At 42.3% G+C, this 12428-nt stretch overlaps 1 pseudogene; it reads left to right on the top strand.

The window, feature by feature from the left end:
• Window positions 1-5588: 5588 nt before the first annotated feature.
• On the top strand, window positions 5589-6091 carry LOC119253167 (60S ribosomal protein L21-like; annotated as a pseudogene).
• The last annotated feature ends 6337 nt before the right edge of the window (window positions 6092-12428 follow it).

Below are 12428 nucleotides of genomic sequence, written 5' to 3'. Positions count from 1 at the left end.
CCCCTTCATGTGTGGGAGGCTTACAGCATCCAGGAAAAGGTCCAAACCTCGTATAAACATGACCTCCCAACAGAAAATTTTTGATTCTGCCTGTGTGCTTCATCCATATGTTTTGTTGTCAGGAAAAGTTCATGTTAGTTACAATGCATCCTATTCCAAGTATCATGTTACTTGTGTGTCTCTTATCTGCAACAATGTATTAACTGGACATATTGGGTAATTATCACATTCTTAATACTCCAACGGCTGGTAGCCACTTGGGTTCCAGTTGAACTCCAGATCTGTTGCAACAGACTACCTTCTATCACATTCATACAAGAGTTGCTGCATCACTTAAAACACCACACCAAAAGATTCATACAAGCTTTACCGAAACTAGTTATGCTTACTCTGCTTTGGAAACACAAAGGAGGATCTGTTTGGAGCCTGCTGCCTTAAAGGGAGCTGGAGTTTTTGGAGAGCACCTGCTTGCTCTGCACACGGAGTTTCAGGACATTAGAAGTGCTATAAATGGAACTTCCCATGACTGATTCCTTCTCTCCGGAACTGACTCCTGTTCTCTGAGGACGTGCTGGGGTGTGTGCATGTTCCCTGCTAACCAGGGAAACTTGTTTTCAGCAGTACCTTATTGATCTGTATAAGCACAAACACAATTGTGTGCTATTTTCTTGATCCTTTGTTCATATCTTCCATAAAGCTTGGGCTGGAGAGTGAGAGGCAGAGCTGCTCTCGATGGCTCTCCCCAGCCTCCCCTGCTGCAAATTCATTTAGACTCTGAGTCTGTGTTAATGGTAGAGAACTTCATCAGCTGTCCTGTCTGCAGCAACCTTCGGCAGCAGAATTGGTGGATCATCTGCTGGCGACAATAATCTTGTCTTGTTACCCCTTGGTTGGTGCCCTCCCTGGGCTTAGTTGCATTCCTATATTCAGTTGTATTGTTTACTTTTGTGGGTCATGGCTGGAGTGCTCATATTCGCCAGAGGGAAACTATTATGTAGATTGTATGGAGAAAACCCTGAGGGGGTAGATTGTAGGGTGAATGGGAGTGATCAGGTTTTTCTCGCCCTCCTGCCATTAGCATCCTTGATCCACACCTGTGGGCTTACACACGTGCCTGATGGTGGCACCTGGAATGTGGTGCAGGCATGCATGAGTGCCTGAGCAGACTGAGCATATAAAGGCAGCGTCACGCAGGACCATGCAGCAGAGGGCAGTAGAGACCAGCTGAGAGACCACAAGAGAATGGCAGAGAGCCCAGAAACAGTAAAGATTCACCAGAGGCTGGGACACCTACCAGCTTCCTGGCCCCCAGGCTCCCTGCCAGCCCTGAACCTGCACACCTCACTGCAAATGATGTAGAAAGATCAGTAAAAGCCTGAGGAAGCCACTGAGGGCTCCAGACTCCTCCTCTACCCATCTGTCTGGGTCATAGAGAAACTGCTCTGTGCCTTCCTGGTGCTACAGTATTCATTAGGCTCCTGACCCATGGGATTATGCAGTCACTTCTCAAAATGCCTGTGCTCCTCAGAGGTGGAGGGATCCCTATTCAAGAGGCCCAGAATCCATGAGTAATGGGGCTTCTCACTGTCAGAGCCCACAAGCATCTGTCAGATTGATGAGACGCCTGTGATTTCATGGTTTGGAGAAGATGAGACAAATGCAGAGACAGTTTCAGATGTGAGCTAACCACTTCCAGGGCTCCTTTCAAACTTGACTGTATTTCTGGTGACTTAGATAATGCAGGGACATCCTCAGTCTGCAGGTTCTGCCTCCAAACTAGTGAGGCCAGAGGGACTGTCCTCCATTGTCATGCTGGCTGTGCACAGTCAGTGGTTCCTGAGTGGGTTTGGTGCTTCCCAGTCCCTGGTCCAGTCTCATGTCAGTTTGAGAACCTGAGCAGGGATCCTAAGGCCTGGATGCACATTAGTTTCACACAATTAAATCATGGACTATGACCTTCTCCCCCAATTCCTCTGTCAGGTGGGACTGCTGATGGCAGGGTGGAGAGGTTCAGCAAGTGTGGGAGTGTAAACTGGTGCAGCCACTGTGGGAGTTTCCTCCTCCAACACACTAAAATAGATCTGCCATATTTGATCCAGCAATTCCACTCTTAGGAATTTACACTAATACCCAGGACACACTAATGTGAAAGGAAACCTGCACTCCTATGTTTATTGCATCACTATTTATAATGGTCAAGATATGGAAACAATCCAAATACCCCAAGCAGAAGAATGGATCAAAAAGGTATGATATATATGCACAAGTGAATACTACTCAGCACTCAAAAATGACAAACTCATGTTATTTGAGGCAAAGGGAAGACACTGGAAGGGATTATGCTAGGCACAATAAGTGGAAAGGACAAAGATAAATGTAGGATGGCTTCACTTATATGTGGCATGTAGAGAAACTGAACAAAACATCAAGAAAAAGATAAAAGTTGCAAGCTGACTATAGACCAGAGTCATACAGCAGGGGAGGGTAAGGAGGGCTTCAAAACAGGGGAAGGAAGAGCACATCGCTATGGTGAGCGTTCCCAGGTGCTGGGGTAGTGGGAGAGCTATGGGGACTACACCTGAGGGAAGAAGCTGCACAAAAATGAACAGCCTTGTATGAAATACATTTTAAAAATTGATATGTGAAAGTACAAAGCAATAGTTTGAGCAAGTCTTTGACAGAAAATAATTACAATTGAACAAAAGTATAAAAACAAATATTTGAAGTAACCAGAAAAATAAACCAAGGCAGCAGAAATATGGGAAGAAATTTCATCTTGAAGAGCTCCTGCAATGAGTAGAAACAGCAAAGCTCAGCCTTCTCACCAGAGGGTGCTCTCCACCCCCGCAGACACTGCAGCCCAGTGTCTCAGGGGCAGAGCAGAGCTGCCGAACATTCCAGGGGAAATACAAACCTGAGAGAGCAGAAGGGTTGAAACCAAATCTGAATACAAACTGTGCCCAGGTGTGGGGGCCTCAAGAAAACTGCTAGAAAAGCCACAATACCACGATACCAAGCCACAACACCAAGAGGTATTTTTGCCTTGAAAGAGACAGACTGATCCCGGTGAAATCGGTGAGTCTCCACCTTTCACTGATGACTTGTCCATTCCCGCAAAGCTCAGGCTGTCAAAAGCAAAAATCCTACTGGATTGAGATATTGAGGGTGGGACTTTGTGGACAGACATTTGGAAATTTGGGGTAAAAGCCAGGAGCAAGGTAACCACTGAGAGGGAGATCGACACAATTGGCGTATAAACTGCCCAAAAACTTGGTTGACCTTTCAATCTCACAGATGCGGTTAAATCCTTCAAGCCCAGGATAAAGGCGCAGCATGTGGACCCTGGAGGAGAGAACACAGCAGCTGCACACACTGCAGGCTTCCCTGGGGTCCAGGCAAGGGTCCATGGGGGGTGGGGTGGAGGGAAATGTACCCCAGGAAAGTAACATAGATTCCAGATGTGCTAAATCTTATCTTCCATGGATTTGGAATTAAAGCTGATTTCTCACGGGGCTCATTGGAGTCAAGCCAAGGCTTGTCCTTAGAGATAGTATGTGGGGGAGCCTGTCTCACCTCTGGGCTCCTTTAGAGAAGGTCTTTTTCTCTTGTACTGGGGTCTTCACAGCCAGAGGCAGCTTATGGTCCATTTGTCCTCCAGTCTGGCCTCTGTAGAGAGAGCCTCTTCCAAAGCCCTGTGTGATGGCACAGAAGGCATGGCCCTGGGGGGGTCTCTTTGGACACTTGTGGCTGAAATGTCCTGGTTGCTTCAGGCTCTTTAAGCGGGTGAGGTCCCGAGCGCCCTGGGCACACATGGGGTCTGGGGTGTCTAAGGTGGCGGCACTGCCAATGGCTGCCGACATAGTGATTCTTTCTTCCTCTCCTTTTTCAGTCTGCCTGGTCTCCCTGTTACTATTGGCCTTGAAGTTTATACCCAAAAGTGTGAGAAAGAGGTTTGAGGCTCTTGATCCAGGGCAAGACTGGCTAATGAAGGGGCTGCTAGAATGGCTTCATTTTTTACAGTCCCTGGGGCCAGATTAGTATATATTTTTTATGGCCTCAGCAAGTCTAGCCTGAAATAATGCAGGATTTTTATTGGGCTCCTGAGTAACCTTGCTCCATTTGTTATTATTGAAGGGCTTAACAATTGTTTTTAAAGTAGCATTTATTATTATTATTATTTTAATCTTATATGTTTTTATATCATTTTTCATTTTTGCACAATGTATGCATTTTCATCTTGGTTATAGTCCCCATACAATTCCTACCACCCCTTGTTTTGATTGTACTCCCTCCTCACCTCCCCCGCTGTAGTGTGTCTCTGGTTTATAGTTGCTCGTTGATTTATGGAAACAACTCAAATGCCCAAAAATAGATGACTGGATCAAGAAGATGTGGTACATATACACAATGGAATATTACTCAGCAATCAAAAAGATAAACTCATGCAATTTGCAGCAACATGGATGGAGCTGGAAGGGATCATGCTCAGCAAAATAAGCCAGAAAGAAAAAGAAAAATACCAGATGGTCTCACTCATAGCAGGAATTTAGAAAACCTAAATAAGGGACCAGGAAAAAGACTAATTATAATAAAGTAAAAATCAAAATTAACAATTGTTTTTGTGTTCCCTGAAGGAGGCAGGTGGTCACTTGGTCGCTGCTTTAAGGCCAGTTCTAGGGACCACCCACCAGAATGTATGAAGTTTTAAGAACTCATAAATTTTAGAATCACTCATATTCGGATATTTTTATGCTGAAAAGGTGTAACCATTTTTTTTCAAAAAGATTTATTTATTTATACAAGAACTTGGGGTATAAGACAGAGGCGTGGGCGGGTGAAAGGATTCACCAGAGACAGAGGGGAGAGCAGAACAGGCAGATGGACCAAAAACGCTGCTGAGGGGAGCAGCGGGTGAGAAAGGAGAGGTCTGCCACGCCATGTGGGTATCTCCCTGGCCAGCGGGGAATCGAACTCACACTGGAGAGGCTGCGGCCAGCTTCATCGAGCTGTGCTCAACACGCTGCGCCACTGGGGAGGCCCATGTTACCATTTTTTAAATGGCAATAAATGTTTCTTTACTGGTTTTAATACACTCAAATTGATCCAATTTGTTTTTCACAAGAAAAACAACTTTATCAGATGTCTTAGACATCCTTTCAAGACTTTCAAAGAAAATCTTTACTATTTTAGAATATTTGATATTATGGCAGTCTGCATAGGATTAAGAAATGTACAGATTTTTATAACATATTTAATTACCTGGAGTGACAAAGATTTTCCAGAGCAGATCTTATTTTTCTGACAAGGCTTAGCAATGCTGACCGGATTATTAAAAATTAGTAAAGACAGTCCAAGAATACTTTAGTTCTTCTTGCAAATCAGAAATTTAAGTTGGTATCAATAAGCACACGAGAAATATTAAAGTTTAATTTAATTGCTATTATAGTGAGTTAGAGGACCACATAACATTTTTTTAGGATGCCTTTAACTTTAAATATTTTCTTTTGCTTTTCTGTTTTATGGTACTTTATTTCAAAGATAATGAGTTTTAATTTGATATTAAACCCTTTTTTAGCTTTTCGGCCGGAACCGCCATCTCTCAGTAAGTCGCCAAAATGACTAACACAAAGGGAAAGAGAAGAGGGACCCACTATATGTTCTCTAGGCCTTTTAGAAAACATGGGGTTGTTCCTCTGGCCCCATACATGCGAATCTATTAGAAAGATGATATTGTAGACATCAAGGGGATGGGCACTGTTCAGAAAGGAGTGCCCCACAGATGTTACCATGGCAAAACTGGAAGAGTCTATAATGTTGCCCAGCATGCAGTTGGCATTGTTGTAAACAAGCAAGTAAAGGGCGCACATTAAGCACTCTAAGAGCCGAGATAGCTTCCTGAAACGTGTGAAAGAAAATGATCAGAAGAAAAAGGAAGCCAAAGAGAAGGGTGCTTGGGTTCAGCTGAAGCACCAGCCTGCGCCACCTAGAGAAGCATACATTGTGAGAACCTGTGGGAAGGAGCCTGAGCTGCTAGAACCTATTCCCTATGAATTCATGGCATGATAGGTGTGCAAAAAGAAATAAAAGAGATCTGGACTATAAAGATGTTTCTCCTAATTGAGCAGAAGTGTGGTGTCCCCTCTCTAAAAAAATATTTAAAGCAGACTTTTAATTATATCGTAATTCATTGGAAAAAAAATAAACCTTTTTTTAAAAACACACATTTTACTTTACCTCTATTGAGATTTATAACACCCTAGTTTTTTTTTTTCCTAGATTGTAAAATATTGAAGCAATGATTGTACTATCATCCCTTTGCACTGAATGTCTTACACTTAAACACATGGTTTAAGTTTTGTCCTTTCAGTTACATGACATTAAAATTTCAGCTTCTTTAAAATAAGGAGCAAAATGTAAACCTGAAATTTTAGTAATTTTAAATAAAATAATTTTAGATATTTAACAAATTTTTATAACTCAATACAACTTTACGTAATGATAAGTGGATTTGTCTTTTGGAATATAATTTCATAAAGAGAAGTTTTGGTATTAACATCAAAAAGCAAATTTATCTTTGTTGACATAGAGCAGGTTAATCACTTTTTTTTTTTTTTTTTTGCTGAATACCATGAGCTTTTTTTTTTAAGTAATCACATTTAAACACAGAATCAAGCACTAATTCCCAACATCATAACTTTAAGGCAAATATGTTTTTAATTAAATTACTAAATTTTGAATTGGTTTTTATTTGTGAAGGCATGGAGAACTTTTATTAATTTATTATTTATTATTAATTTAACTATAAGCAGTTTTTACTGACTTGAGGATTTTACTTAGGTCTAGGATACGGGACAGCCTCCAAGATGATGAGTGAGGTCAGGAGTAGCAGAGCCCTGGGCCTGTGGTTAAGATGGACAGTCAGAGTATAAATAGAAAGTGGTGCAAGAGAGGACAACTTCCCGCCTCAAAAGACTCCAGGAGTTTCTACTCTACAGCACACAGCCTACCCTGAGACTTTGCTGCCTACAGTCACTGTAGTGTTGTTGTTTTTTTTTTAAATTTTATTCATGCATACAAGAATTGTGGTGTAGGCCAGAGGTGTGGGGGGTGAGAGGATTCACCCATGGCAGAGTGGGGAGCAGAATAGGCAGATCTACTGAAACACACTGCTTAAGGGGAGCAGCAAGCGAGACAGGAGAGGTCTGCTGTGCCATGTGGGTCAGCTCCCTGACTGGGGATTGAACTCATGCTACAGTGGCTGATAGCTTGATAGTGCTGAGACTTTAACCCTTTTGCCACCAGGGAGTCCCCACCCCAGTGGTCTTTAAAAAATTATATATATATATATATATATATATATATTACATCATTGTTCATTTTTGTACAATGTTTGCTTTCTTTTCTCAGGTGTGGTCCCAATAAAACTCCCACCAACAATTCACCTATGCACCATCACCATAGTCCCTTGTGCTCTTCACACCCTTGTTTTGATCCCTCGCCCTCCCCTCCCCTGCAGAATGTCTCTGATTTATAGTCGCCTGTTTTTTTTTTTTTTTTCATTGTTATCATTTTTTCTCTGATCCCTTATTTGGTTACCCTTTATTCTTCCTATAAGTGAAACCATGCAATGTTTTTCTTTTTCCTTCTGATTTATTTCACTGAGCGTAATTCCTTCTAATTTCATCCATGTTGCTGTGAATGGCATGAGTTTATCTTTTTTGTTTGCTGAATAGTATTCCATTGTGTATATATAGCACATCTTCTTGATCTAGTCATCTATTTGGGCATTTGGGTTGTTTCCAAACCCAAGCCCCTATTATAAAAAGTGCTGCCATAAACATGGGGGTGAAGATATACTCACCAAATGAAGGAGAACCAACATATATAAGACAATTACTACCAGCTCTGAAAACAGACATTACAGAAAATGCATATATAGTAGGAGACTTCAACACCCCACTCTCACCAATGGACAGATCGAAGAGACAAAAAATGAGCAAGGACACTAAAGCCCTAAATAAAGACCTAGACCTTATGGGTTTAACAGATATCTATAGGATTCTGCACCCAAAAAAAATCCAAGCACACATTTTTCTCAAGTGTGCACAGATCATTCTTCAGAATCGATCACATACTGGCTACAAGACAAGCATCAACAGATACATTAAGATAAAAATCATTCCAACTATCTTCTCTGATCATAAAGGTATCAACCAGAAATAAACCATGAAAAGAGGGGCCTCCCCGGTGGCGCAGCTGGTTGAGCACAACGCTGTGAAGCTGCCTCAGCCTCTGCAGCGAGGGTTCAATTGCCAGCAGGCCAGGGAGATTCCCACATCGTGAGGCAGACCTCTCCTGTCTCTCCTGCTGCTCCCCTCAGCAGTACTTTCAGTCTGTCTGCCTGTTCTGCTCCCCGCTCTGTCTCTGGTGAATCCTCTCACCTTCCTGCGACTTTGGCCTGTACCCCAGCTCTTGTAAAAATAAAATAAATCTTTTTTTTTAAAAAAAGAAAGAAACCATGAAAAGAAAGCAAGGAACCTGCCCACTTCATGGAGATTGAAACCCACACTACGGGAAGACCATTGGATTAAAGAGGAGATCAAAGAAGAAATTAAAAAATGCTTTGAGTTGAACGACAATGAGGACAAAACTTTCCAGAGTATACGGGACACCCTAATGGATTTTAACTGGCCCACAGGGCCCTGGTAATTTTAGGATCCTGGTAATTTTCTTTAATAAGAAAACATTTGTTTTAAGGTTGCATTTAAAATAAATAATTGTTTTATGGCTTTAAATTGAGACAAAAGATTTACATTAGTTTCCCAAAGTCCTTGTTTTTCACTTGGTCTCATGAGAACAGAGGCAGCTTCCCCAGCAGCTGCTGTGAGTCTCTCACTTTAGTCTCCAGCATTTTCCCTCCTCACTCAGTTGTGGCATAAAGAATTTAAATTTACACTCTCAACTTCGGCCAGGATTTCTTTGTTCTCTAGTTTATGAGCTGGCCAGGCAGGAGTTCAGAAGAAGATCTGAGGACACAGTCCAGGGATGAGCAGGCAGTGGAGGCCTCCTTACACACCTGGATGAGAATGACAGGAAAAGCACCCTCTTTTTGGTCAACTCTGACCTGTAGCCAAAAAGTACCCCTTTTGGGTCTCAGAATTGTGGGGGAGGGTGACCTGCACTGATAAGTTGGAGGGGAGAGATCCCCTGGATTAGTCACCCTTTTTCATGCCCAGAGGTCTCGTCCTGTCCCGACTCCTTTCCACTGGTCTGAACACGCAGTTGGGCACCTGCCTGGAGGGCGGGTCTCAGGAGCTGGTGGACACGGAGGGGGAACCTTTCCCAGCTTCCAGGACAATATCTGTGGTGACTGAATAAAGGAGCAGGGAAACCAAGGAGGGGATCTAGGGGCCTGTCCAGGTGGGTCAGAAAATCTGTGAGGGCAGACTCGGCTGGCTAGGACCGGTATAGTTTCCAGGGTTATGTCCCAAGTGGTGTGTGGGGAAAGGTGGGTGGGACTCAGGACTTGGGACAGATTTAAGAGTCACAGATTATTGATGCAAAGCCATGACCACGAGTCAGGGACATGGACAGAGACCATCCTGTCCAGCATGAAGAGCTGTGAAGTCCTGGACTGGAGGCTCAGGAAAGCAGGGAGCATCTCCTCAAGCCTGAGAGAAAGAATCTTGAGACAAAGTAAACTCATTTGTTTTTCTAGAAAGTGCAGTAACAAACCACAGGAAATGACATGAAGCAACTGCTCACACTCAGTCATTGTACAGGGGGTGTTTCATTTCCATTTGAGGCCTAAAGACCCAGAGCCCCATTTACACCACATTGTCAGTGAGGATCATTTATGTATTTTAATATTGTCCTCTGCTTAGGCTCAAGGAGGCAAATTGCCTAAAAACGAGGTGGATACAATCTGAACACTTTTGATGCTCATTTCAGTGAAAGCCTAGGAAATAGTTTGACTGTCCCACACTTTACAAAGGTATGTCATTTGCATGCTGTTATATGAAATGCTTTTTATTTTTATGTCTTCAAATAACTAAGAAAAGTTGGTGGTTGATTTGAAGTTTAAGGTTATAAGGTTTCTGGCTTGTTTGTTTTCTGTTAATAGCTTGTCATGTAATGTTAAAGTATTACTCATATAAAGGAATTGCTGTGACTTGGGTGACTGCATACAGGCTAATTATAAAATTAAATCATTATTTCCTGCTCTGTTTTTAAAAGATTTATTTTTATTTATTTATATATACACGAAATTGGGTGTAGGCCAGAGTTATGTATGGGGGGAGGGGTGATGAGATTCACCAGAGACAGAGTGGGGAGCAGAACAGGTGCATCTAGTAATATACACAGCTGAGGGGAGCAGTGGGTGAGACAGGAAAGGTTTGCTGCCCCATGTGAGTCAGCTCCCTAGCTGGGATCCAATTTGTGCCGCAGTGGCTGATGACACCTTCACAGTGCTGACACTTTAACCCCTGGCCAGCAGGGAGGCCCTATTTCCTTGTCTTTCATCTAATTTCAAACATTTGTTTTTCTAGAAGAAATGACCATCTCTTGCGCTAATGAAATGATGCTTCAGGTATTGCTTGTAAATACAAGTTTGTCTAATAAAACTGATAATAAAATAATAAAAATGATAATAAAAAATACCATCGATACATATGGTAATATATGGCTGTGAAGATATGAAAACAGCTAAGCTGCTCTTATGATTGATGAATAGTCTTGTGGATGAAAGGAAAGGGAGAATTAGATAACTTATTTGTTGAAAGATCAAAGATGAATAACATCATATATTGATATATCAATTTATATTGGGTGATAACATATATTTTGGAGTTTTACCTATAAACCCTAAAAAATGTATATATGGTTGAAAAATCAAAGTTATCCAAATAAATAGAATGAGAATAAATAACTATGAAGATGAATCTGGCCTGGGCTCTGTTCCAAGGAGAGTGTGGTCACAGGAACGTGCTGAGAATGGAGGGGTCAGGGAGGCTTCAAATTGGACTGTGGTAGTTACTCAAAAGATGGGGGGACCAATAAATTATATTGTTAAGTGTGACACATTATTAAATTATTCAATTGTTCATTGTTTCCAAGAGAAGAACGGAATAATATACATAATGTTCTTGACAAGGGTCAAAATTCCTCTAATAGTATACTTAAGGTTTGTGCCTTTCTCCAAATATTTATCTCAAAGAAAACTCTTAACCCAATTTGAGCTCTAGTTGTTAATTGGAATGCTCAATTGTTGAGAAATGAAAGTTGCTGACATGTGCAACTAACTTTGAAATGCATCAGAGTAATAAGATGGATGAATAGAGAGACGGATCCATGGATAAAGATAAGTGATAAAGCAAATGTGGCAAATGCTAATGCTGGGGTCTAGGTGGTATGCTCTGCACTGTTATTTCCGTTTCTCTTTGTGCTTGAAAATATTCATAAAAGATCACAGACTGAGCAGTGAATGTGTGTCTCATTATGACGTGTGGCAGGATGAAAAAGGATTACCTAGAGTCCATGTGCAGAACAATGAGAAGCCTAGAGGGGCCACACCATGAAGGAGCAGCCCAGCTCCAAGGGCAGTCTTGTTTTAATTTAGAATCAAACAGAAAATTAAAAATATCAAAGAAGCAAGCAGACAAATGGGGAATGCACAAGTGTGTGGGGGGACTCGTAACCAGCTGGCCCAGCCAAGGCTGGGAAATCAGGGAGTCAGTGGTTTGCTTCTCTAAGCACAATATCTATTGCTGTTTTCAGCACATGCTGAGACAGGACTCTCGGCACTTTTGCCCAGAGAGGTTCCTTATCTCAAACTCTCCCTGTTCATATTCTGAGAGGCACAAATTAGTCAAGGCAAAGAATAATCCAAGTTCCCACATGTCCTTTCATTTTGTTTTATGAGAATCAGGAGAGGAGTCAGCAGGAGGCACAGGAAGGGATTGATATGGTGATGGCTGTAGAAGAGTCAGCCTGGCCTCAGCTTGTCTGGGGTCTGCCTGAGCAAGGGACAGTGGGCCTTTAGCACTGAAAGAAAACATAATATACCCAGTCCAGTCAGACCCCATATTCTGATATTGAGACCTGAAATCCATTTGTTGGGTTTAGCCAGTGGGCTAGATGATTTAGATGGCTTACGGTGGCATTTTTTGCCTCTTGTTGGAGTTGAGCTATTTGTTGCTGAAGTTTGTTTCTGAGTATCTCGTCCCAGATGATCGTGGACGGCACCTTGAAGGCGCCATTGGACGTCTTCCCAAGAGGAAGTGGTGATAAAAGCAACAGGAGTAACGCACACTGAGTGGTACTGGGCATCACCACTAAGCCTGGTGCGAGTCCTGAGGGCTTGTTGATGTTCTCCAAGCCAGGACGCTGCAGCCTTGAGGGCATCCAGTCACTGTAAGATTTCCTGA

The sequence above is a fragment of the Talpa occidentalis genome, unplaced genomic scaffold (assembly GCF_014898055.3).
Source record: "Talpa occidentalis isolate TD23 unplaced genomic scaffold, MPIMG_talOcc4v2.1 talOcc4.2, whole genome shotgun sequence".
Lineage (NCBI taxonomy): Eukaryota > Metazoa > Chordata > Mammalia > Eulipotyphla > Talpidae > Talpa > Talpa occidentalis.
This window is presented reverse-complemented; position numbering and strand designations above follow the sequence as displayed.